The sequence below is a fragment of the Equus przewalskii genome, chromosome 1 (genome assembly GCF_037783145.1).
Source record: "Equus przewalskii isolate Varuska chromosome 1, EquPr2, whole genome shotgun sequence".
Lineage (NCBI taxonomy): Eukaryota > Metazoa > Chordata > Mammalia > Perissodactyla > Equidae > Equus > Equus przewalskii.
This window is the reverse complement of record NC_091831.1, coordinates 20,475,762-20,502,949: the sequence shown is the minus strand read 5'-3', so window position 1 is coordinate 20,502,949 and position 27,188 is coordinate 20,475,762. Positions and strand designations below refer to the sequence as shown.

General features: G+C 34.6%; 1 protein-coding gene across 7 annotated transcripts in view; it reads left to right on the top strand.

Moving 5' to 3' along the window:
- The window catches only part of SHOC2 (SHOC2 leucine rich repeat scaffold protein), a 97,382-nt gene that overhangs the window by 5,080 nt on the left and 65,114 nt on the right, over positions 1-27,188 (top strand). Inside the window, exon 4 of one of the 7 annotated variants that reach the window (XM_070632811.1) lies at positions 690-833. The exons of the other annotated variants lie outside the window; for them this stretch is intronic. The gene's annotated coding sequence lies outside the window, so the exon portion shown is untranslated. The remainder of the gene's footprint in view (positions 1-689; positions 834-27,188) is intronic. 7 annotated transcript variants of the gene reach the window in all.

Sequence of the window (27,188 nt, the reverse complement as noted above, 5' to 3'; positions counted from 1 at the left end):
AAATTTGGGCTTTCTCAGTTTCTAGTTTTGTGTGGTACAACACTCCTTCCTGCTTTCAAGACTTTCACAGTTTTGCAAATAGTCTTTAAGTTAACTTTTAAATTTTGTTCTATATTTATCTTGCTAACTACAGTTTCATATTAACTAATGTCATAGATTTTCTACTAAGTGCCCTATAGGTCCCAGGCTCTGAGGATACAGAGATAAATATACTATGTTTCCTGCTTTAAGTAAGTTCACAGTTTGTTACATGAACTGGACAAATCAATAGTTAATTGTTTTACAATGTGACAAGTGCTTTGATAGCAGTATACGCTGAAGAACAGTTAAGACTGAGACTGCCAGTATAACCAGCAATGCTTACTGGAGGATAGGACCTGAACTAACTCTTGAGGAATAAGTAGGATAGGTAGAGGGTAGAAAAAGCATGTAGAGGTTAGAGATGTTAACGTCCATTTGGAGAATTGCAGGCAAATAGCAATTTGGATTCCATGTATGACCTAATATTTTAGGTGATACAGTAGGCTTTCATTAAAGCTTATATTTTTAGAGATTGTTATTTCTTGTATACTTTATTTAATTTGGGCCTTGAACTGTAGACCTGCGTTAATGTTGAGGAGCTGCTCCAAATTGTTATTTAAAACTTTTAACTAAATAATATTTTTCATTAATATTTTAATTAAATACAGGGAGAACATATCAGCCTGATGTGGAATAGTTACCAGGCTTAGAACTTGGATAATGATAATATGTTTCAAAGTTATATTTAAATATCTTTTTCTCCGTTTATGCATCATATTGAGTGACATTTATGAACTTCCTTAGAGTTCATGGTAAGTTTTTATTATACAGACATTTAAAATTCACTCTTCTGAGAACATTAAAAACATCTCTTTACATACTTATTTCAAAGTGCCACTCTTTCCTTCAGATAAGTCAGACTGTACAATTAGCAGTTATATCCTGGTAGAAGTCTTTATATGGACTTACATGATTTAAAAGTTCTCTGAACTTGAATAGTAAGTAATTTTTCCTACAGTGTGATTTAATACTTCTTTGAGGGCACAGTGAGGCCTTCTTTTCCATCCTAAACTCCATTACCCTCAAAGTGCCGTAGTTTCCCATTTTACAACATTCTTGTATTGCTTTTTTTTTTTTTGTTGGGAGGGGGGCAGGGAGGTTGATCCTTCTAGTTATTTTCATTATAGAAATTTGAGAAGTCTCTTTAAAACATTTTTCGTTTTAGCAGTTACCTTATAAATGTTATAATACCTCATTCGTCAAGGTCATTTATTAGGAAACTAAAACTTTCTGGTATCTCCTTGGATACAACCTCATGCACTCTTCACCTGGCTAACTTCTTAATCGCCCTTGAGTCCTCAATATCGCATTTGGGAGGCCTTCTTTGGTCCCTAGTTATATTCTCTTGTATTAAGGTCTCTTAGCACCTGTACTTCCTCTTTTATAACACTCCTCATTTTTGTAATGATGTGTTTAATGACTGTCTTTTTTGCTAGACTGTAAGCTTCATGATGAGCATCAAGGATGTCTGTTTTCTTTACTACCATTTCTCCAGTATTCAGTGTCTAGCCCTTGTAGGCTGCTAATAGAAAATTAGTTTAAATTAACATTCTAGCGCCCCCAAACCAACAGGTCACTAACAAGGACAAAGAGATGTCATAGTGCTTTTGCTCTTCAACACATTTTCTGCAGTTAGAGCCCCTTAGGCCTTAATTGAGGGCTTTTTACTCTCTCGTACAGTTTAAAAGAATTTGGTAACCAAATCTAAAAAGAACTGGGGTACTCCTAGAGGCCGTGAAAGAGTTGAAAATAAGAGGAGAGGAAAAGCATTTAAAAAGCAAATACAAGACATTTTAAAAAAATGGTAGTGTAAGGCAGCTGAATGTTGTGATGTAAATATGTTTACATATTTAGAATTTTTCAAGATGCCGTTTGTTTTATATGTAGAACAGTATAGCAATAATGATGTAAGATCATGAGGAAGAGAGTAATTACTGTTAGTGGATTATGTTAAAGATGACATAGGACCATGTATTGTATTTCAGAAAGGTTTCCATCTAAAATGATACAATTTAAAATTTTTAATGTTAAACTTTTGTTATTGGACAGGTTTGCTTAATGAAGTGAAACATAGTAGGCACCATAAGTATTGAGTAAAATTAAGGTGAGGTAAATAATTATCTGAAAGTACTGAATCAGTATAGTATAATACTACTACCTTACAATTTGGAGAAGTAGATTTTATACCTACCATGTATTTCTTTGTTTACTTAGCTATGAAATAGTAAAATTGAGTAACAACATGTTTTTGTTCATCAGTATCCAATGAAAACATACCTGTTGCAATCATATGACAAAATGACCTAAGTATTTATGCAACTTTTATTCTGTTAAAGAGAGTAATCTTTATTCTCTTGGCATTTCCTGGTAACCTGAAATGGAAAAATTAGATTGGAGGTTATAATTACTTCTCTGCTAGAACAGGTTGGGTGACCTGAAGTAGATTATATTTAATTCAATTTTGTTTTATATATCTTCTGGGATCAAGGATTCAAAATTTCACTAAAGGGCTTTAGTTCTGGTTCAAATAAATTGCATTTTATGTTAATATTGTCATCTGTTGAATCCTATGACTATATAAGGATAGGTAGAAGAGCTACTTATTTTGTTGCTAAAACAAATATTGGTTTCTCTATCACGTGTTAATTACAGTTTTAAACTCATGGAAATAGGATGCTTATATACTAGGCAGCTGAAAATAGTAATGTTTTAAGATTTAATCTTGAAGACATTTATTTCTGTACTTTGGAAGGAGTGATTTGAAATTCTTAATACTGGAAATATGGCCTAGTTTCAGAACACCCACTAAGCAACTGTGGGAACTCAGTATGCTAAATGACTTGTAGTGCAGCAGTTTTTAATCCCCACCCCCCCCCCCCCCCCCCCGCCACCTCCTGTTATATAACAGCTTATAGTAGTACATACAGAACATGAGTATTTGGGACAAGAACAAAGTGTATTGAAGCTTTAAAAATATGTGATACTGTGTTAGGCTTTGTGTTGGACACTAAGGACCTAAATATAATGAAATATGGTGATAGTGAATGAGTGACATAAATCAGGTGATAGTGTTTTAGGTTGCAAATAAGGCATGAAAAGCAAGAATTGTTTTTGGGCTTCAGAAAAACAACTTTTTAAAAATGGAGTCATTGTTTTTGAAACACAGACACTTTTAAAATTCTATTAAAATTTTTATTTAAAAAGTTTGATAACTCTAATATAAACATTTCCATGATGCTTTTGTATAGGACTTAAAAATATCAGTGGAAATAATTTTAAACATTTCCCCCAGAACATTGTGCAACTCAAACATTGCAGCATTGTCAACTTATGAGAACCACATACTGAAGCTGATTAGAAACTGACTATAAAGAATGAAATCTACTAGTTTATATTCATTGTTCAAGGAAGTATGATTGTAAAGACATTTGATAAAATATGCTTTTACCAATTATTTTGTTAATTAAAAAGGGGCTGAGTTCATCTGCACTAATTGTAATATCATGCAAATTGATCTTAGAGTTAAATGTTTCAGTTTAAAGATTTGTATGATACAAAAAAGGAAGGACTTAAGAATTTGTTTTAAAAGTCAGCTATATAATTCTTGTAGAGTTAGCTGTGAGTAACACGTAAATGCATGACTAATTATCTGCATACAAAAATATAAAAAACTTATCTGGCCTTTTAGCTGGAACTCAATTATGCCTGACAAATTTCATATATGTATGTGTGTATATGTATGTATATGTATATATGAAAAATATCACATTGTGATAATTGGTATAATAATGATCCTGTGGCAAGATCTTAAAGATTTTTGTTTCATCAAAGAAAGTTGAAATTAAGTTTAATATTATTGATCTTTTGCTGTATTTTATTATGTTCAGATTCTTTGAAAATTGATAATCCACACATAGTAGATTCATTGCTGAAAATAATTTAATTAGCACATCTCTTTCCTGACGATACCGTTATCCAGTTTTTATAAGTAGTAATTTGATAATATTTGAGTTGCTTCTGAGACCAATTAAAATTAAGTATTGCCAAATAATGTTTTTTCTTTCTGGCGTTATTTAAGTAATACATCACTTGCTCCCTGCAGATTACTAAATGATTTATATCTCTGTGGTGTAAGAATTTTTTACAGCAAAGCTTCTGTAAACTGTGTGGGAATTATGTTTTGGGATTCACAAGATAGTAGGTAGTACATATCAATTGGGAACTGGTTAGGTTTAATGTGTTAAATTAGAAAAATAATAAAATGTCCTTTTGTGTATATTCAAAAAATATAAGAAAGGGCTGCCTTTCAATATTTTGAGTAGCTTCTGATGAGAGAAATTCCTTATTAACCTTCAGTTAAATTGGGCCTGGCTTCCCAATATATTTCTTTTGATCTTGTATGAGCAAGATTTTTTCTTTGAGATGTTTTAAAAATATAATACAGAGATAATGAGATTATATTTTAAAGCCCAAAATGCATTATGTAAATCCTATTTTAACAACTGTCAGGATAAGTAGATAAGTAAAATAACTAGTTGAGTGTTCAGTCTTTAAATAGTCTCATAAATGGACTATATAAACATGAGAAAGGCTGTTTATGATAATGGCAAGTTACTAAATGATGATTCTTAATTGTAAGATACCTTGAGACCACACACAACTCTAATCTTGCTGTGTATAGTACATTTATTTTTCTTTGTATTTTTTTCTGACAGTTTCTGATAAATAGTTTATAAAATGAGTAATGGGAAGGATTTGTATTCAGATAAGACCTAGTGAAAGAATGTGTGGGTTTATATATACAAAAATGAATCAGTTAAATGTAATTAACTTAATTTTTAGCTTAAAAGTAGTGATCATTTGTTTTTTAAATTAAAAATACTTTATTGAATACTGTAGTCATCTTAGTAGATGTAACTTAAGTTGGCAATTACATTTTCTCTCTTTTGCTTTACAGTGATAATTAGGTAACCATTGTTTTGATTTATTGCCAATTTACCCGTGGTAAATGAAGAGTAAAGTATATTTTGGGAATACTTATGTTGTGTGTGACATATTTTGAGTTTCTTGACAAGAAAGGCAGTTTAAACAAAGATTCTTGGCTAAATCTTTTTTCGGGAGTGTTTTTGTGGCATAAGAGGTTTTCAGATAATGTTTGGTCAGAATATTTGATGTTTACTGTTATATCTTAGTTATATTGAGACATTCAAATCCCCCCTACCCTACCCCTACCTTTTATTTTGCGACTTTGCTGGGAATCTTACAATTTATGTATATGGTAAGCTGAAGTGTTGTACAAGAGAACTGTAATCCTAATTGTGGCTTATATTGTGGGTTGAGTAAACAGGAATTTTCACTTCTTTGCTTAAAACTTTTGTTTGCTCAGGATCAAAATTACATAAGTCTTTTCCTTTCCCGTAAGAAGGAACACAGATTTCCTGAAAAATTCTCATATATTTGCTACTATATAAAATAAATTGGTCCTGTCTCTCTCCATGTCAGTCCAAACTATTTCATCTTGCCTCCTCACCAGAGGAAAAAAAGTTGAGTGAATGAATTTGAAGGTGCTATGAGTTGTATACTCTTGACATAATTCTAGTTAACATGGACTAGTGTAGAGCTGATTTTTCCCCCACAGACACGTGTTTCTTTAGCCTCCGTAAAAACTGCTCTTACCTCAGGTTCACTCAAGCTGCTTATAAGGATGTGTTTTTCCATTTCTCTTTGAACAGTAGCATTCTGTTGAACATGTTAATTGTGGGTGCTTTCTTGATCTTTGGTCTTCCAATTTTGAGGATGTTTTTAAAACAAATATATATATCTTTATGTGATTTGGAAGGGAGAGCAGTTTATTTTTGTCCTTTAAACTACTTAAAAGAATAAGGAGTGTTTTAGATCTTTATAAACAAAAGAAAATACAGTTGAAATCTTGGCATTGTTAGGTATTCATATCAAAATCTGAGTGATTGAGAGTTAATTTTAAGTAGAATATGGGAAACTATGCATGAGACAAGGTTTTGGTTTTTGTTTATTCAACTGTTCATGCAACAAGTGTTTATTGAGCACTTATTGTGTGCTTAATAAAAAGTTCATAATAGCTCTGAAATTGTAGAGTGCTCTGAAGAGTAAAATTACCTCTTTATGTAGGGAGCCTGCTGTCTAGTAGGGTAGATAAAGTCAAGTTAACAAACGTTTATAATTCTTTCAAAATATAACTGCTATATGTGCTAGGTATTGTTTCTAAGTACTAGGATACAATTGTGAAAAAGACAGAAGGGTCCTTATTTTCCCATTAGTTTAAAAGAGGGAGTCAGACAACTAAGTTGGCAAGTATAATACAGTGTGATAAGTGTTCTAATATGGGAAGTTTTAAATGAGAGCATGGAGGAGGAGATATTCAGAAAGGCAATTTTGAGTAATCAGGAAAGGCTTCCCAGACCTCTAAGCTGAGATCTAAAGACTACATGCAAATTAGCTCAGTGAAGAACTGTGAACTTATGGTTCTGGCAGAAGGAAATACTTTGTGCAAAGTCCGGGGGACAAGAGATAGCAGGATCTGCTATGGGATCCGAAAGTTCATGTGACCAGATTGCAAGTTAGGAAATATTAAAGTTGTGGCAGGAGAAGTAAGCAGGGGCCAGATCTTGAAAGATTTGGTAATTACTGCTAAGATTTTGAATTTTATCCTGAGGGCTATGCTTGTGGGAGCTAACCACTCTCCTGGTAAGTTTTTTAAATTGGACAGTAACTGATTAGATTTGAGTATTTGGAAAAATCGCTCTACTTACAGTAGTATAGTGATTAGGTTAGGAACAAGATAGTGGAGTGGATATGGTGAGACGAGTTGCAAAGCTCTTAGAGGAGAGAATTCAGTCTACCCTGCAGCAGGGTGGTGGCAGTGAGAATGAAGAAAAGTTGAAGAGTCAGGAGAAATTTTGGGAGAAGAATGGATAGGATTTGGTGATTGTTAGAATGTGAGAGTTGAAGGAGAGAAGGGAGTCAGCGTGACTCCAGGATTTCTGACTCTTTCCCATTCTTTTTAGTTGATTTCTCTTTAGGTGTTATCCCTTTTTTTTGCTGAGGAAGATTGGCCCTGAGCTAACATCTATGCCAGTCTTCCTCTATTTTGTATGTGTGTCGCTGCCACAGCGTGGCTGCCAATGTCGTATAGGTCTGCACCTGGGACCTGAACAAAGGCCACCAAAGCAGAATGCACCAAACTTAACCACTAGGCTCCGGGGCCGGTCCCCAGGTATTATCTGTCTTAAGAAGCCTTTCCCGAGTCCCCCAACCTCCAAGGCTGGTTTAAGTGCCTTTTCTTTGTGCTTCAGCAACTCTTACCGCACTATGTTTTTGCCTTTTCTTGCTTACAGACAAGGACTGTTCCTTATAATTATTGCATACTTAGCACCTTGCACAGTGCATGACACTTAGTATGTATTAAATAAAATGTTAACTGAATGAAAATACAGTTTTTTTATTTATAAAAATTTAAATATTTTTAACTGGAGAAAAAACCTGGTTTTCTGAACTGCCAGTGTCCCAAAACCTGGGTAACTTCAATGTGAATCAGATCACTCCATGTACTTTTGAATATCTCTTGTAAAAACAATGTACCTTATAATTCAGATTTGAAGTGCTGGATATATTTCTTCATAGGCTATCATGGACTAATTTAAATGGGCTTTGATTATTGTATTGACCTCTTCTTGTATTATACGTTTAGATTTTTAAAATAAATAATGTTTAATTATCTTTATTTTTTGTCAGATTGAAAGTCATGTAACCAAACTATCACTGTTAGGATATTTTGTTTTACAATGAAAATAGCTTTTTTCCTCTTCTTGATTATAAAAGGAGTGAATGCCTATTGTATACATTTAAAAAATAATACAGAGAGAGAGGCTGGCCCTGTGGCCTAGTGGTTAAGTTGGATGTGCTGTGCTTTGGCACCCTGGGTTTGGTTCCTGGGTGTGGACCTATACCACTTGGTGGCCAAGCTGTGGCAGCAGCCCACATCCAAAATAGAGGAAGATTGGCACAGATGTTAGCTCAAAGCGAATCTTCCTCAAGCAAAAAGAGGAAGCTTGGCAACACATGTTAGCTCAGGGCAAATCTTCCTCAGCAAAAAAAATACAGAGAAAAGAAAAGTGAAAACCATCCTAATATCCAAAGATGAACATTGCTGTCATTTCATGGGTGTTCTTCTAGACTTTTAAGATTTTATATATATTTATTAATGGTATGATTAAGTTAAAAGCCATCTAACAAAGAGGAAATATTTATGACATAGATATAAGAAAAGATATTAAGAATGCCTTCATATAAAGAATCCTGATAATTAGTATATAACAAAATAAGTCAATACAAATGGAGTCCTAAACTTAAATTCCTACAGGAGACCAGGCAGCTAACATAAATGACTGAACACAGTAGGGAGAATGCATGAGATGATTGAGTTGGAGAGCACTTGGAGGGCACAGCTTCTGTTCAGCACCAGCTGATTTTTGCCATTGAGAAATGTTGACCCAGTGTGCCCACATTTATTTATTTATTTATTTTATGAGAAGTAGAGGTCAGGAACCAAACCCAAGGTATCTCCAACGTATGTCTGTATAATGCCTGTGTCACTTTGAACAAACAGAGTCTGCCTGTATTTCATTTTCATGCTTTCAGATTTGGTGGGGTGTGGTTTTTGTATTCATGCAGTTATATTTTGTTTTATGATCTACTCTGAGATTTTTTCTTTTCATTAATGTATTTAGATCATCTGTATTTATTACAGCATTATACTTGTTTCCTCATCTTTTATAGCTAAAGGATTAGAAATAAATCAAGCTGTAACAATTGAAGTACAGTAGTCCCCTCACATGTGCAGAAGATACATTCCAAGGCCCCCAGTGAATGCCTGAAACCGTAGGTAGTACCGAACCCTATATATACTGTTTTTTTCTGTACGTATGTGTTTGAGGTGTGACAGCAAAACTAGCATGAATTTCTTTTTCCTTCTTCACTATTTCACGGATAGAAGATTCGCTCTTACTGTAGATCTTAGCAACTTCAGCATACAGTTTTTTTTCTTAAGTTGACAACTTTCGCCTTTTCACTTAAGGAAGCACTTTACAGCTTTTCTTTGGCATATCCAAATTGCCAGCATCACTGCTTTTGCGCTTTGGGACCATTATTAAGTAGAATAACGGTTACTTCAACACAAGCACTGTGATACTGCGACAGTTGATCTGATAACCGAGACGGCTACTAAGTGACCAACGGGCAGGTAGTGTATATAGCATGAGTACCCTGGACAAAGGGATGATTTACGTCCTGGGCCGGCTGGAGCGGGATGGCGCGAGATTTCATCACACAACTCAGAATGGCATGCAGTTTAAAACTTACGAATTGTTTATTTTTTGAATTTTCCATTTAATATTTTCGGACTGTGGCTACTGCAGGTAACTGAAACCACGAAAGTGAAACCCAGAGTAAGGGAGGACTACTGTGTACTTAAAGGTGTAAAGCAGTGCAGTATAAAGGTATAAGCATACCTCAGTCCATTTCCTTTCTCAATTTTTGTCGGTTTGTGACATTGTTGGGGATTGTAACATTTACATTATATCTGTGGCCATAAACATATTTTTCCTCCTTTTTTCTTTTTAGTCTTAGGCCAATAATTAAATGGATTCTATGCTCAAAACTTATCCTTTAACAAAGGTTTAATTTTAGTTTTTACCTTTTAGATGATTGAACTTTTTCAGCTAGTATTTTCTTCAAGAGCAGTTCATAGAAATACTATTCCATGAGTTCTTAAATATTCAATAATATTTAACTGTTGCCTTTATACTGAACTATGATGTTAGACTGGGTATAAATTCTTGAGTCGTAATTTTTTTCCTTGAAGGCTTTATAAGTGTTACTCTACTATTCTTGGCGTTGATTCCCTCCTCCCCTTCATTTTTAGGTAGCAATGATTTTGCTTAGCTTCTCAAAGAATTCTCTTTAAATCCTAGAAGTACAATAATTTTTCTTTTAGGAAAGGATGTGCCTTTTCAAACTGTGGGATTTCATGTTCACCTGTGACTCTTGTGTCTTAATGATGCCACATGAAATCTGTGAAATCTTCAGGTGTTCCAAACAAGGGATTTTTGGGCTTACTTTTCTGGCTATGCCATGAACTTCAGAGAACTGAGCTGCTAGTTTTGAGATTTGAAGCTGCAAGCCTTCTCCCTTGCGTGAGATCTTCCAGCATCCCTCTTTACCTTCACTGCATATGGCAGCCATTCTCATATATGTGGTTAGGGGTGGAGATGTAGTTTGTATTTCTGTTTCTCATTCTTCTAGTTGTTTTGAGATTTTTCAGGAGGAGAAAGGGGCCACACCATCTGTACCCTGCCATTTTCAAACCAGTAATTGTAAGGGCTCTAGGTCCAGTTTTGTCAGAATTAAGGTATAAGGAATAAAATATGTGCTAATACAGTTTCCTGAAAGCCAAAAGCAGTTCATTTACAGAGGTTCTTTTAGATAAAATTTTTTTAAGTGAAAAAATCACAGTTTAGCATTTGAGTTTGATTGTGTCATTTAATTTGTGTTTATGAAGCCTTGTATATTACAAAACATTGAGACCAGAGACTAATGCCTCTAGTTAGGAATTAGAGTGCTTATTAGTTTTTTAGTTTATTTTAGGTGTTGATTTCTTTTTTAGTTGAACCTGAAAATAGAAATTTTATGCTTTAGGTGCTACCACTACAATTCTTTATTCTAAGTCTTTTGGTGTAATAAATGTTAGTTCTGGAATAATCTAATATTCTGAATGGCATCTTGTTTTTCAAGGGAAATGTCAACTTTTTTCCTCCCTTAATGGCTCTATTAAAAGAAATATGTTGGAAAAGTCTTGATAGCTTGATGGGCAAGCTTTCTTCTATTCTCTAATTTGAACATATTCTTATATTCATTTGACCTAGTTCTATTTTACCTATCCTTTGTCCATTAGCAAGAGCAGAGTGACAGCTAAAAGAAACCAGGTATTTTTTCCACCCTGTTCCTTCTATGTGACTGAATATATTACTTTCTTAGTCCCAAATACAAAAGCACATTCCAGCAGCCTCATGGAAAATTTTAATGCCTAATAGATTATTGGAGATTTTAGTTTTAAGTATTTGTTACTCCACTTATTAATCACTTCAGTGTTTTTTAAATCTCAAATTTTTAATAATTTTGTGAAATTCCTATCTGTTCTGATTTGTCTAAGAGTGACCTATGTTTACTACTGAATATTTGTACTTTGAGCACTTGAAACTCTGAGATATTTTAATGAGAGATTCTTCAGAAAATGTTTTTTTGATCCAAATAAGTTGAGAAATATTGTATATTATATCCTTCTTCATGGACTACATTATTATATTAAAAGCACTGATAATTTCTGCTATAAAGACAACAACATATAATTATGTTTGAAGCACATCTTATCTGAAACCTATTTGACCATGGAATTAGGCATTGTAGAAATATATATTTTGGGAAATGCTGACAATGTATCACAGAACATTTTCAGATTAACATGTTGTTAGGGTATTCCAAAACATGTGTTTGCATGACCGTTATGATTATCTATAGCCATGAGGACCTAATAAGCTTTTTAATGTGGATGAATGGTAACTACTGTACTAGTATGTAAATATACTCAGAGCACACTTAATTATGGTAGTATCTTTTCTGTAACCCCAAGGGTTTGTTTTTTGACATGGACATTTTGTTAGAATTGATCTTCCAGTCTAAAAGTAATACTTGAGTACCTACTATGTGTTAAACACCCAAAATTGGTCTTAGGAACTACTTATTGTTAAGACTTAGCAGTATGAGTTTTATAGCTTTAAAATATTTATGAGATCATGTAGCTCCCAAACTCATTTTTCAGGTAAAGAAACTGAGACCTAGAAATGTAGCATTTGCCCAAGATCACATTGTAATTTACTAGGGATCTTGGAATCCAAACCCACAGCTCCACGTCTTTTGGTCTTTTTTTTTTTTTTTTTACTACATTTTCTTTTTGATGTATTACTTTTAATCACATTTTTTTTAAAGATTTTATTTTTTCCTTTTTCTCCCCAAAACCCCCTGGTACGTAGTTGTATATTCTTCGTTGTGGGTCCTTCTAGTTGTGGCATGTGGGATGCTGCCTCAGCGTGGTTTGATGAGCAGTGCCATGTCTGCGCCGAGGATTCGAACCGACGAAACCCTGGGCTTCCTGCAGCGGAGTGCACGAACTTAACCTCTCGGCCACGGGGCCAGCCCCTTAATCACATTTTTTTGAGATGAAAATTAGCCAGGAGATAACCTCCATTTAACATGGATATTGAGGGTAGAGATTGAGTTAGATTATAAGGTGGGTCAAATTTAATATAGATAGAACTCCCCAAGTAAGTCTCTGGACATGCAGTTCCCCCCTCACTTATCTGAATTAGTTTCTTTCTTCTAGGCAAGAGAAAAATGGTTTTAAAATAAGCATGTATTCTTGACAATATTACTACTAAGGAATAGTTTTTAAGAATTGGTACATGGTCCAAGGATGCATGAGTCAGGTTATTTTCTGAATTGAGCTGCATCATCACTTCTTAGTGGTCTGTATGGAAACATTTATTTATAATTCTACTATTAATGGAAAAGTGGACCTAAATGACTATAGAGTTAAAGTCTAAGGTACTGAATTGAAATTAATTTATAAAACAGATTTTTTATCATACTTATTAGAAAGATATCAATTAGTTATAATTGAACTCAGAGTTATATGAATGATGCATTTAGACATATAATAATGTATTATTGGAAAGACTTTCTCTTTTAAATGCCAAAATGATCAGTAAACTATTAGTGTGATCTACAGGATTAGGTCTTAGATGAGGGGGAAAAATAATTTTTTAAAGATATTTAAATTTTCTCTATTTTGTTGGCTCTTTCTAGTTGACCTTTCCTCAGATTATGAGGAAAAGAATCCTACCTTTTCAAATATTGTTCTGTCAAAAATTTTTCTTGGTTTATGTGTCTAATCCTGATTAGTTGTGTGATTATTTATACGTACTTCATGTATTCTGAAATAGTATAGTGGTTAAGAGTCGGGTTTTGGAGTCGGAACTGTGTTAGTCTTAGGACTTGGCCAATTACAGTCTGGTCTGTGTGATTTTTGACAAGTCATTTGATTAATCCTGATCCTCATTTTTCTTATCTGTAAATGCAGAGTAATCTGCCTCAGAATTGTTGCAAGGACTTAGTGAGATAACAGCTAAAAGCACTTAGCACAGTGCTGGGCATAGAGTTAAGTACTCAATAAATACTATCTCCTGCTTCTAGTGGTATTATTGTCAAATTCACACCATGCTATTGGGAAAATAATTTAACTTCCATAAGTCTTGGTTAACTCATCTGTTAATGGGAATAACACTACTTGGGGTGCCTACTTCACAGGGTTGTTTTGGAAATCACATGTAATCATGTGATAATAATTTATAAATTCTCAACCGATCAGAGCTGAGGTAACAAGTCTTATACCATTAGGACTGGGTAGGTAAAAGCAGAGAGAGTGGAGATCTGCTTTTTGGTAAAAGGTTTAGCTGAGAGCTTGAAGACAGATCTGTCTTCCTTTGGTACTGGCAGACCGAGGCACATGCAGACACCTAACTTCCTTTCCAGGTCTGGCAGGCTCACAATGGGTATCTATTTCATCCTGTCCTCCATGTAGTGCTCATAAGATCCTAGATGAATTTGTGGCAGAGTCCAAACTCTTTAGCTCAGCATCCGTGGCCCTTTGTGATTTGATTTCAACTTCCATTTCTTTACCTTATTTCCTGCCATTTCCTCTCCCTCTCTCTTGTCACCCACAATTTTCATGTCTTTTCCAGAGAGAGGGGCAAGCACTTAAATGAAGAGTTTGGGATATATTCTTTTATTTCTTCTGTGCTCTGACACAGATGTGTAACTCTCACATACATTTATATTTTTCTTCAAACAAACAAATAAAAAAACCCACGTCATACTATGAAGTCACATTTTCAGCAAGGCTTTACTGGATTATATGTCTGCCAGCAGTCTATGAGAGTGTCCATTTCTCTGTATCCTCACCAGCGCTATTCTTTTTTATATTTTCATCAATTTGATAGATATAACATTATTTCTCATTGTATTTTTGAATAAATATTCTTCTATTGACTAGCAAAGATGCCTTCCCCAGCTCTTTCAAACAGCCAGGGGAGGAACCCAGAGTTCATCTGAGCGTTTACTTCGAAAAGGAAACAGAACTTTGAAATCAACTTATCAAACATTGGGTTAGCATACTGCCTTACCTTAACTTCACTATAGCTCAGAAACCACTATCCTAAATTTTATGTTTTTCAATCTGTTGTGTGTGTCTAAAATTTATACGTATGTATCCACAAACAATATATATTATTTTGTATGTTTTAAAACTTTATACAAATGGAACTATTTTTTATGTATCATTCGGCAACTTATGTATTTCTTTTGTTGTTCACCATGGTTTCTGAGGTTTGTCCATGTTGCTTCCTGTACTTGTTTTGTAGTGATTGGTTTTTACCACTGTGTAGTGTGACCTTGCCACAGTGACTGCTTGTGTAAGTATGTAGAAATTTTCTTACTGTAAAAACCTGGAAGTAGAATTGATGGATTGAATAGGTAGATATAGGCATTTTCAAATTCATCAGATTTTTGCCAAATTACTCTCCAAAGCAGTTTTAACAGTTGTTGGTTTTACCAGCAGTGTATGAGTTCTCATGGCTCCACATTCTCCAACAACAATTGGTTTTATCAGACTTTTTTACGTGCTAACCTGATGGCAGTAATATCTCTTCATATTTCTCTAATTACTAGGGATACTGAGTAGTTTTGAAACAATATTTATTGGCCATTTAAATATTTTCTTCTGTGGATTTCCTGCCTACTTTTTGGCAGAGTATTTGTTTTTTTCCTTAGCAATTTGCTTGGTTTCTTTATATTGTCTAAATGTGAATAGTTTTTTAGAAATATGAGTTACAAAGATCTATTCTTAGTCTGCAGCACGTTGTAAAATTTTGTTTCTGTTTTATTTCTAATCTGTAAAAAATTGTTAATTGACCACAAATTTAGAAGTTTGGAGTTCAGTAAAATAACGTATTTCTCCTTAAATTAGTTGAAAGTAAGTAGTTCATTTAATACCCCATCATTCCTGAGTACTTTAGTGCAGCAGTTCTCTTTTTTGCCTCATGACAAATTTACAGTCTTAAAAAATTGTTTAGAACCCCAGAAAGGGTGTATATATGGGTTATATTTATCCATATTTACTATATTAGAAATGAAAACTAAGAAATTAAGAAAAATTTTTTAAGTAAACTCATTACATATTAACATAAATAAAATTTTTTTTAATAAAAGCTACTTTTCAAAACAAGTGGATTTGTTTCACATTTTTGCGAATTTCTTTTATGTGTACCTTAATAGATAGTGGCTGAATTCTCATGATTGCTTCAGTCTATTGCAAAATGGTATTTTGGCTGAATAATATGAAGAAAATCAGGCCTCAGATACATAGTTGGAAAGGATAGGAATATTTTAATAGCCTCTTCAGATAATTGCAGATATTCACTGGTACTACTTCAAAACAACAGTAGTACATAATTTCTTGATGTTTAATTGCAGTATAGAATCTAAAACTATATCAATGAACTTTTTTTCCTTTTTATTTAGAAATGGTGATAGACTCATAGAAAGTTGCAAATATAACACTTCACTTAGCTTCCCTCAATGTTGGCATTTTATATAATTGTAGTACAGTCATGAGTTGCTGAATGACAGGAATATGTTCTGAGAAAAGCATCAACAGGCGATTTTGTCATTGTGTGGACATCATAGAGTGTCCTTACACAAACCTAGGTGGTATAGCCCAGTACACACCTAGCCTATATGGTACTAATCTTATGGGACCACTGTTATATATGCAGTCCGTCGCTGATTGAAATGTCGTTATGTGATGCTTGACAGTACAATTTCACACCCAGGAGATTGACACTGATACAATACTGTTGAATAGACTATAGACCTTATTTAGTTTTTTGCCATTCTTTAGGTTTTCATTTGGGTGTGTCTATAATTCTATGCATTTTTATCCCGTGTATAGATTCATATAACTACATGGAATTGTTTCATCACTACAAAGGAACTCTCCCTCTCTACCTTGTCCCTATCCCCTGACATTCACCATCTGTTCTCTGTCTGTATAGTTTCATCATTTTAAAAATGTTGTGTAAATGGAATTACAAAGTATGTAACCCTTTGAGATTGACTTTTTCACTAAGCATAATGCCCTTGAGATCCATCCAGATTGTTGGGTGTATCAATAGTTTGTTTTTTTTGTTTTTGGGTTTTTTTTTTGCTGAGTAGTGTTACATTGTGTGAATATACCACAGTTTAGCCATTCACCCACTGTGGGATATTTGGGTTGATTCCATTTTTTTACCTTTACAAATAAATGTTATTGACATTGGTGTATAGGCTTTTGTGTGAACATAATTTTTCATTTTTCTGGGCTATATCCCAAAGAATAAAATTGCTGGATCATTTGGTAATTATATGGTTAATTTTATAAGTAACTGCTAAATGAGTCAGAGTGGCTGTACCCACCTGTTTTACCTTCCCACAAGCAACATATGAGATATCTGGTTTCTCTGCATCCTTATTAGTATTTGGTATTATTACTATTTTTTATTTAAAGTGCTCTGGTAGGTATGTAGTGATATTTTATTGTGATTTTAATTTGCATTTCCCTCATGGCTAAGGATGTTGAACATCTTGCTTGTGCTATTTGCCATCTGTATCTCCTCTTTGGTGAAATGTTTGTGTGTATCTTTTGCCCATTTTCCGATTGGGTTGTTTGTTTTTTTTAATGTTGAGTTTTGAGGGTTCTGTATGTTTTGATATAAGATTTGAATATTGGTTTGCAAATATTTTCTCCTATATCTTGTATTTCCTTTTTCTTAACAGAGTCTTTTGCAGTGCAAAATTTTAAAATTTTAATGGAACACAATTTATCAATTTTTCTTTTATAGATTGTGCTTTTGGTGTAATGCGTCTGAGATCTTCACCTGGCTCTATGTCTCAAAGAGTTTCTCATTTGTTTACTTCTCAGAGTTTTATAGTTTTACATTTAAAAATCCGTGATTTTGGATGAACTTTGATTAATTTTTTTTATATAGTATGAGATTTAGGTTGAGGTTCGTTTTTCCTTTTTCAGTGTTCTTTTTTTTTTTTTGCCTTGGTTGTCCAGTTTTTTCAGTACTATCCAATGAACTTTTCATTCTCTGTTAAATAAAATTCAGTGACCTGTCTTGTACTTTGAATGGATCTTTTACCCACATGTGATTTGTAAATCATCATATACTGGTTAGCTGGAAAATAGTGGTTTATTGAGTTATGCAGGTTTTCTAAATGTTGACATATTTAATTATACAATATTAAAAAAATCCACATTTGTTAATAATGCCACTGATCTCATCAGAAAAGTCCTTAAATATTGAGTAGATTTTCAGGCTCACAGTAGAAGATACATGTTTTCCAAAGTTCTGATTTTTGTTTTAAGGTCTAGTTTTATCATTGGCAACAAATATTCTCATTTGTTTTTCTATAAAGTGATAGGCTCTGTTAGGTGCATATATGTTTATAGTTGTTATATCTTGATGGATTTACCTTTATTTTTATCAAATGTACTTTGTCTCTAATAATAATTTTTGTTTTAAAGTCTATTTTGTCTTGTATTAGTACAGCTGCTTCAGCTCTCTTTTGGTTACTATTGGCATGGTATACTTTTTTCCATCCTTTTACTTTCAACCTAGTCATGTTTTTTAATCTAAAGTGTGTCTCTTGTAGACAGCATATAGTTGGATAACTTTTTTTTTTCATCCATTGTAACAGCTTCTGACTTTTAATTTGAGAGTTTAATCCATTTGCATTTAATATAATTATTAATAAGGTAGACTTTACATTTGCCACTTTGCTATTTGTTTTCTGTAGCCATATCTCTTTTGTTTCTCTGTTCCTCCATTATTGTCTTCTTTTGTGTTAAATAGATATTTTCTAGCATACTGTTTTAATTCCTTTGTTGTTTTTTAGTGGTTGCCTTACAGTTAACATCTTAAATCATAGAATCTAGTTTGAATTAATACCAAGTTATTTTCACTAGTGTACAAAAACTTTGTGCATATATAGCTAGCTCCACTCCCCCCCTTTTGCTGTTATTGTCATACAAGTTACATCTTTGTACATTGTGTGCCCATCTACACTGATTTATAAGTATTGCTTTATGGTGTTGTCTTTTAAATTGGGTAAGAGAGAAAAGCTACGAGCAAGAAATACATTTATATTTACTTCTGTAGTTACTTTTACCGGTGCTCTTTATTTTCATTTGTATTTGAATTACTGTCTAGTGTCCTTCCATTTCAGTCTGAAGAACTCACTTTCTTATTTCTTGTAGGGCAGGTCTACAATGAATTCTTCCAGATTTTGCTTATTTAGGAATATTTTAATTTTACTTTGATTAAAGGATAGTTTTGCTGGATACAGAATTCTTGGTTGGCAGGTTTTTTTTTCTTTCAGAACTTTGAATATGTCCTCCCACTGCCTCTGGCCTCCATATTTTCTGATAGAAATTGCTGTTAATCTTATTCTGTCTTCTGCATGATGAGTCACTTCTCTTGCTTGCTTTCAAGATTGTCTTTGTCAATTAGCAGTTTGGTAATGATGTGCCTATGTGTGCATCTCTTTGAATTTATCCTACATGGCATTTATTCAGCTTCCTGGAGGTGTAGATTAGTGGTTTTCTTCAAAATTGAGAAGGAAGCTTTTGCCCATTATTTCTAATAGTTCTGCCACTCTCTCTTGTCTCCTTCTGGGCCTCCCATTATGTATATGTTGATTCATTTGGTGGTGTTCTACAGATCTCTGATGCTCTATTCATTTTTCTTTATTCTTTTTTCTTTCTGTTCCTCAGGCTGGATAATCTCAATTGATCTATCTTGAATTTCACTGTTTGTGTCTTCTGCCTGCTCATGTCTGCTGTCGAACATTTCTAGTGATTTTTTTTCATTTCAGCTATTGTACTTTTACCTCCAGAATTTTTATTTGGTTCTTAAAGTCATTGTCTAGTAAATACAACACTGGGTTCCTCAGACAGTTTCTGTTGTTTGCTTTTCTTCTTGCCTATGGACTATGCTTTCTTGTTTCTTTTTGCCTGTCTTATAGTTTTTTGTTGAAAAATTACATTTTGGCATTTTAAATAATAAACGGACATTTAAATAATATGGACATTTTAAATAACATAACAATATTGGATATTTTAAATAATAAAATGTATCAAGTATGGGAATTAGATTTTTGCCCCCTCCACAGGGTTTGTTGTTATTTCTGCTTGTGGTGATGGTGGTTTTTGGTTTATTAACTTTTCTGAACTAATTATGTTGTGTGTAGCCACTAAAGTGTCTACTTAGTTAGCTTAGTGATTGGACAGACATTTCTTTAAATGCCTGGGATTGATAAATCTCCCTGTCTTTGCTAAAGAGCTCTCTGTGTGTTGGGGCATACCTTCAACACTTAGCCAGGCACTTGACAGCTCTGCTTTATCCATTGCTTCCTGCTTGTGCAGAGCCCTAAAGTTAGTCAAAGTGAGAGCAGGGCACCTTCTCAGGTCTTTTCTGAGCATACGCACAGCCTTAAACATGTACGTGAGCTTCTAGAATCCCAGGAATGTGTTGGAGCTTTTCAAAGTCTCTATGATGTCTTATTCCAAGTTTTTCCTTTTAAGCTTTTTCATTAGTCTGTCATTTGCCAAAGCTGTTATCCACTGCCTCAAGCAACTATGAGGATAAAACACTTGCTTGTAATTCTTTGTTGTCAACAAACATCCTCTTGGGGAAAAGGTCTTTTGCACTGGGCAAGCTCTAAGTCAGGTCAAATACAGATAGCATTGCAAGAGGGATCTTTCTGGGAGCCACCAGACAAGTCAAATAGTGATAATTTTGGGGAGGAATAAAGCTTTGAGTGAGCTCCAGCTTTGTTCTGCTTTCTCTGGTGGCTGCTAGGCTGCACTGGGAATGTGGGCTTTGATTTTTCCAAGCTACCATGAATCTGGAGAGAAAGAAATGGGACTAGAACAAGTTAAAATGTCACAGAGCTTGTTTTTCTTACTGTGGTTCAGCTTGCTTTCTTTCAAAATTGCCCCCTAGGTGCTAGCTTTTGGTTAATTTTGAGAGTTCTGGTAAAGTTTATTTCAACTGTTTTTGTCAGTTTTCTTGTTGCTTTTTTGGAGAAGAGAATTTTTGGAGCTACTTACTGTGCTATTTTCTCTGATGTCACCTCCATTTGGGCTTTGATATCCTACACTGACAGGCCTCCATGTTTGAATGTCCCTTCCTTCCCCCGCCCTACTCAGACTGACTCCCCTTGCCAGGCCACTCTACGTCAATGCCCTCTTCACTTTACTTGGATTCTTACTTGTCCATGCCATGTCACCTACCACCTTAACCACATACCCCTCCATGTAGACATCTTCCTTGCCCCTCCTAGATTTCAGTATTCAACACGGCTCAGTCACTACCGTGACTCTTCTCACCCCTGTCCCCTCCTCACTTGGCATCTGACACCTCTTGTGAGTTGCCAACACATCTTGAGGTACATCTTATCCTGCTCAGCTCTGTATCTCTCACTGGACTGCCCCTTGTAGGGTTGTCTTTCTTATCTAAACTCAGGCTCTGAAATCCAAGATGGAATGGGTTTTCTATACTCATACCCTCTTTAATTTACTTGGGCTCTGACTTTCTACTATGGGACATTTTAACTTCTCACCTCCCACCATCACTGGGGTGGTGCCACCTTTGTTCTGCAATACCCAGTTGCTTTACTACTGACTTGTTCAGGATGGGAAATAGGCATGTTTAGTTTTTTGACTCTCAAGAATGTTTTTGCAGTTTTACTAAAGAAATAAGAAAAATACAGATCCTAACGGATAAGTGAGTACATATAAAAGATAAGTGTATTGCTGTTATGAAAGTTAACAAGAATTTGAGGTGTAAAGATTTACCTAGAAACTAAAAATAAAACCAATAATTTTAAAAAACAATATATAATGATAGACCTTCATAAGAGCTCTTGATAGCCTAATCTGAGGAATATAGGAAAGACTTCCTGGAAAAGGTGACTCCTAGAAGTCTTAAAAGATGTTTATGGCTTCATCTGAAAGGTTGTGCCTGAAAAAGGAAGTCTGAGGGATACACAGTGGAAGGCATACAGGCAGAGGAGGAAACAATAGGAGTATAGGCATGGAGGCAGGAAACACTACCATATATATATGTTCAGGAAACTGAGAACAGTGATGAGGGTAGTGTATAAGGGTGTGGCCAGGGAGACTAGGTTGTAGAGGTGAAGAGAAGGAAAAGGTGATGTAAGCGGAGGGAACAAGCTGATATGGTTATGTGAAAACACTTTAAGCACACTGTGTCAGTAGTATGATAAGACTGGAGTGGAGAGCGTATTGAGGATACAGATGTTAAACCTGGAAAAGAGAGATTGGAGCCTGATTATGGAGAAACCCAATGTATGTTTATACATATGTGTAGGCGTGTATGTATGTGTGTGTATTTTTAGGACAGTGATTTCAAACCAGTGATTTAGCCTGAAGATGCTCAGTCTGGCATTAGTTGTTGGGATGGAGAAAGTGTTGTTCTTTAGAGTCTAGAGTCAGGGAAATGAATTTGGAATCTTATGTAATAGTCCAGTGAAAGTCAAGAACATAGTAAGAGTTGTGGTGATTGGGCACAGTAAAAACTGACAAGGAGTTTGACAGGCATGGGAACTGGTTATTTGAGGAAGCCAGAGGAAAAAGAAATAGAAAAAGCTAAAGCTTGGTGTAGACATTGGATTGTTGTTTAGGATTTGAAATCAAGAATATAAAGAGGTGGTTGGTTTAAGAAATGAAAGGAGAAATTAATTGTCAGCAAGCTCAGATTCAAAAGTGGGACTTATAAGTGGAGGTGTTACAGATGTAAGAGATTGACTAGCAGCTCTGGAGTGAAAGAGTCTTATATTGTCAGAAGAGATGAGAAGATGACTGAGCCCTAAGACTGAGAAGACAAAGGAGAATGCAATACAGAACTCTAATGGGTAGAGGTGAAAGGTATTTGGAATTTTAGTAACTTGAGAATGGCATGAGAAAAGGCTAGGTTTATTTAAAGTTTGGGCCTCTTATACTATATAACATGGACAATAGAGATTTGATACCTTGTTATTGGGAGGTAAAAACTGGGAGGATAAACCAACATGAAGCCAGTGACTTATGATTAGGGGCTAGTTAGCAACAAAAGACTAAGAGTGGTCCATTTATGAAACTTAGTTCCCCTTACATAAAGGGAACAGCAAGTTCAGGATTTCAGTATGTTCCTGTCATTGTGTGTCAGGCTGATTTCAGCTAAGATCACTCACAATTTTGTTAGGTTTTCCAGAGATTATGTTTACTTGATTGATGTTATAGGATGAAAAAATTTAAGAAATAGATGAATTGGAATGTCTGGCTTTTTATTTTTGTTTTTTATTTTTTTTATTTTTTTTTTTAAGATTTTATGTTTTTCCTTTTTCTCCCCAAAGCCCCCTGGTACATAGCTGTATATTCTTCGTGGTGGGTCCTTCTAGTCGTGGCATGTGGGACGCTGCCTCAGCGTGGTTTGATGAGCAGTGCCATGTCCGCGCCCAGGATTCGAACCAACGAAACATTGGGCCGCCTGCAGCGGAGCGCGCGAACTTAACCACTTGGCCACGGGGCAAGCCCCTGGAACGTCTGGCTTTTTAAAAATTGAGCATATCAATTCATTGTAATTCGGCAGTGTTCTTTTTTCCTTCTAAATTAGTCTGTTTCGCTCATTTATTAACAAAATGTTGCTTGTTCAATTTTATCTTTTATGCATGGCATCATTAATTCAAGTTTCTAGTGCCCAGTGAGAACCAGATAAATGTGTTTAGCTGATGATAGTGTCCTTTTTATGTAAAAACCTTCATTGTTTTCTCTTTCCTCACATTTCTCTTGGAGTTTTCTTGGTAGTTTTTCCTTTCAGATTCAAAGTTTGCACAGAAGTTTTTCATTAGTAATTAGAATGTCTCCCTAATTTGAGGAAAGCCTAATAGATTAGAAATGTAAGACAAAAAATAATCTTCTCAAGTCAGTACTTGTAGAGTAGGAAAGATATTTTAGAATAATTGTTTTCACTATATGAAAACAGTTTGTTAAAAATGCCTGCTTTTCTGTTTCCTCTATTTCTGTTTTTCGGTGTCCCCAGAACAAGTTGGGAAACAGCTGTGATAGAAGCAATCTTAAAACAAATAAAAGTCCCTGAAGTTTGAATAGTATATATCATATCACTCAGTGAAATCCTTGGTATCTTGTTATTGTGGTGGTAACTCATGAGAGGTGTGGGAAATGACCCAGTTGTATACTGTGCCTTCTATGTTTTTCATTTTAGTTTTTTTTTTTTTGAGGAAGATTAGCCCTGAGCTAACTACTGTCAATCCTCCTCTTTTTGCTAAGGAAGACTGGCCTTGATGCTAACATCCATGACCATCTTCCTCTACTTTATACATGGAACGCCTACCACAGCATGGCTTGCCAAGGGGTGCCATGTCCGCACCAGGGATCTGAACTGGCGAACCCCGGGGCCGCTGAGAATCGGAACGTGTGAACTTAACCGCTGCACCACTGGGCCAGCCCCTTCATTTTAGTTTTTGTTTTATTGAAACTGACCATTTATATTTCTTAAAGAAGGATGAATTTATTCTAAAAAATTATTGTCTGGGTTTATTAATTTCTTTCATTCATGCAGTAAATGTTTATTGGGCACCTGTCTAGTATGGGCCAGGTTCTAGTCTCTGAATATACAGCTGTGAACCAAATAAAGTCCTTGCTTTCATAGAGCTCACATTCTTGGGAGAAAAGGAGACAGTAAACAAAATAAGTAAATAAGTTTTTGTCAGGTAGTAAGTGCTGTGAAGAGAAATAAAACAGAGCAAGAAGAATAGGAAAGAGATATTTCTATTTTATGTGTAGTCAAGAATGAGATATTTAAGCAGGGAGCAAACAATGTGGATATTTGGGAGAAAGGACTATATGTAGATAGAAGGCTACAACCCAGGCAAGAGATGATGGGGGCTTTTAAATGTGGAGGTAGTAAGAAGTGGTTGGATTCTGGGTAAATAGAGCAATGAAATTTTCTGATGGATTGGATGTCAGGTGGAGTGAAAGAAAAGTCAATGAAAACTCCAAGGTTTTTGCCCTGAGCACTTGAAAGGATGCAGTTGCCATTACTGAGGTGAAGAAGATGACTGAGGAGATGGGCATATTCAGGAGTTCAATTTTAGTCGTCTTAAGTTTGAGATACTTACTGCATATCCAAGTGGAGATGCCAGATAGGCAATTTGGAAATACAAATCTCTGGAATTAAGGAAAGAAGTCCATGTTGGAGATGGCATTTGAGCGTTGAGAGCATATAGATAGCATTTAAATATGAGACTAGGTGAAATCATCTAGTCCCTACTAGAAAGTGAGTATAGACAGAGAAGAGATCTGAGTCCTGGGATACTTAATGTTTAGAGGTTGGGAAGATGAGAAGGAATTAGCAAAAGATACTGAGGACTGAGGGGTGCTAGTGGAATACCAAGGGAGAGCATATCCTGGAAGCCAGTTGTAGAAAGTGTTTCCAGGAGAGAGGGCTGATCAGTTTTGTTAAGTGCTATTGGTAGTTTTGAGTAAGACAAGGACGAGGAATTGACCATTAAATTTACTAATGTAGAAATACTATTTATGGTAAAAAGATTTTTCTTAATATTTCAAAATATAAACTGAAAAATATTGTATACCTCCATGTGAAGAGTAAAGGAGTATGCTCTTTTGTTTAGAACTAGAAAATTATTTTGGGCAAGAGTCCTTAGTAGTAGAATGGTTTAAAACAAATAAAATTTGAGACTTTCTAGTTCTGTACCTGCATAAGAAAAAAACTGCTACAGCCTAAGATATAACCTAGCTAATAACGTACAACATTGACATTGTGTCCAAATCAGTATAATTTTTCTTAGATTGTGAGCTTCCAAGGAGCAAATACTCTGTTTTCTCAAATCACTTAATATAATACTTAACGTACTAACTTTGTGGGAAGATACAATTGTTCGTGATTCTTGTAAATGATTTTAATAAGTTAAATTTTTTGTATATATATGAAAATTTATAATAGTTTACTCAAGTAGCTGGATATGTTATAAAAGAAAATAACTTATGCATTAGATATAGTATATATCTGTCTTACAGTAGAATGAGGTAGCAGAGCAATCAGTGGGAAGTGAGAAAGTTTTGGTTCATTTCTGCCTCTGCCACTAATTGATCCTGCATTGAATAAGGAATCGGAAGACTTGGCTATTTGGAAACATCTGTCATTACCTAGTCCGGTGACAAAGTGTTTATGTTGGCATTAAAATAGGATAGTAAATCATCTTCTGTGCAATGGATTCTTAAAATGCTTTTGTCTTTGAAATTAAAGTTTAGGTATCTGATTTCATTCTTTTAATATAGGCTGTATAGTCTTAGTTTGTAAACTATAAATGTTTTGAATTTATTTGTGCCAGGAATAACCTCTTATATTTAACCGATGTTTATTTAACCAAATATTTGTTGAGCACCTGCTGTATTCCAGGCTCTAACATAGATGCTAATAGTGTATCTGTGAACAAGACAGACAAGGTCTCTTTATCTTATGGAAGTCTTACGGAGCTTACATTCTCTCAGGGAGGTGGGATAATTCAGAAACAAATAAATATATACAAGAACAAGGTAATTGCATACAGTGATAAATGCTGTGAAGAACATAAAACAGGATAGATGGCTCAAAGAAGGCAAAATTTAGAAGATAAAGCTTAAGATGAGTCCTAAATAAAAGAAAAAGCCAGCAATGTGAAGAATGGGGGAAAAATATTCCAGGCAGAAGAAGCAACAAGGGACAAGGGATTGAGGTGGGAAAGATGATTGTTTTCAAGAAACAGAAAGAGCATTGTGACTGGACAATAATAGTAAGCCATCAGGAGATTAGAAAGACATGAAGTTGGAGAGATAAGTAGGGACCCCTTTTCCTAAAGTGTTCGTTCTAAAATATGTTTAAATTAAGGTATGACAAATTAACTCTAAGACTTCTTAGTTTGAAAAATTTTCTTACGTTTCATAAATTTTTAATCTTGTATAAAATGGATTTTTTAAATTTTACATTTCTCTTGATCTGTTTGGGTTTAGACATCTGCTTTTACCACCTTATATTACCATTATTATGAAGTCTTTCATGTTTATGAGAAATCAAAGAAAAAGAAAAGATTTGGCTTTAGGAAAATCCTTTCTTTAATAACAAAGTATTCTTTTTAATGTATACATATTACCAGTGAAATATCTTGTAAGTAGCTTTCTTTTGTGAGAAAGTTAGATGTTAACTGTAGCCTCTTTGTTTAATTGAAATAAAAAGTTTTAGTTGACTTGCAAAATTAGACATCTGGGCAACTTTGTTCAGGTGAGCATGGAGCTTTGTTTAGAGATCAAGAAAACAAGCTATTTATTGGACCCTTCTTCATCCATCCATCCTTAAATGTTTATCTTCCCCAAAGTACCAGTATTTTTTCATTCTATATGCTTTCTGTGAATTTTCTCATCTCAAACCTTCAGGTACCACTATGCTGTTGACACCAAAGCCATATCCTATCCCAGGGCTTCCTGCTTTATTCCAAATTCTGTTTTCAAGTATGGTTTCCTTACCTGGATGGTTTCACTAGAACCTAAACATAAGCTTGTCCAAAATGTTACTAATCTTTTTCTTTTTCTTTTCTTTTCTTAACTTGAATAATCACGCTATATCTGTCTGGTTCTCTAAAATGTCTCTTGAATTATTTTCATCCTTTCCTATTACCTCCGTTTTTAGTTTAAACTAGAGGTTCTCAAGTGCCTCAGACTTAATATCTCATTTATGTGACAAATTGTTTTGTAATACCTTCTTTACTATTCTGAAATGATA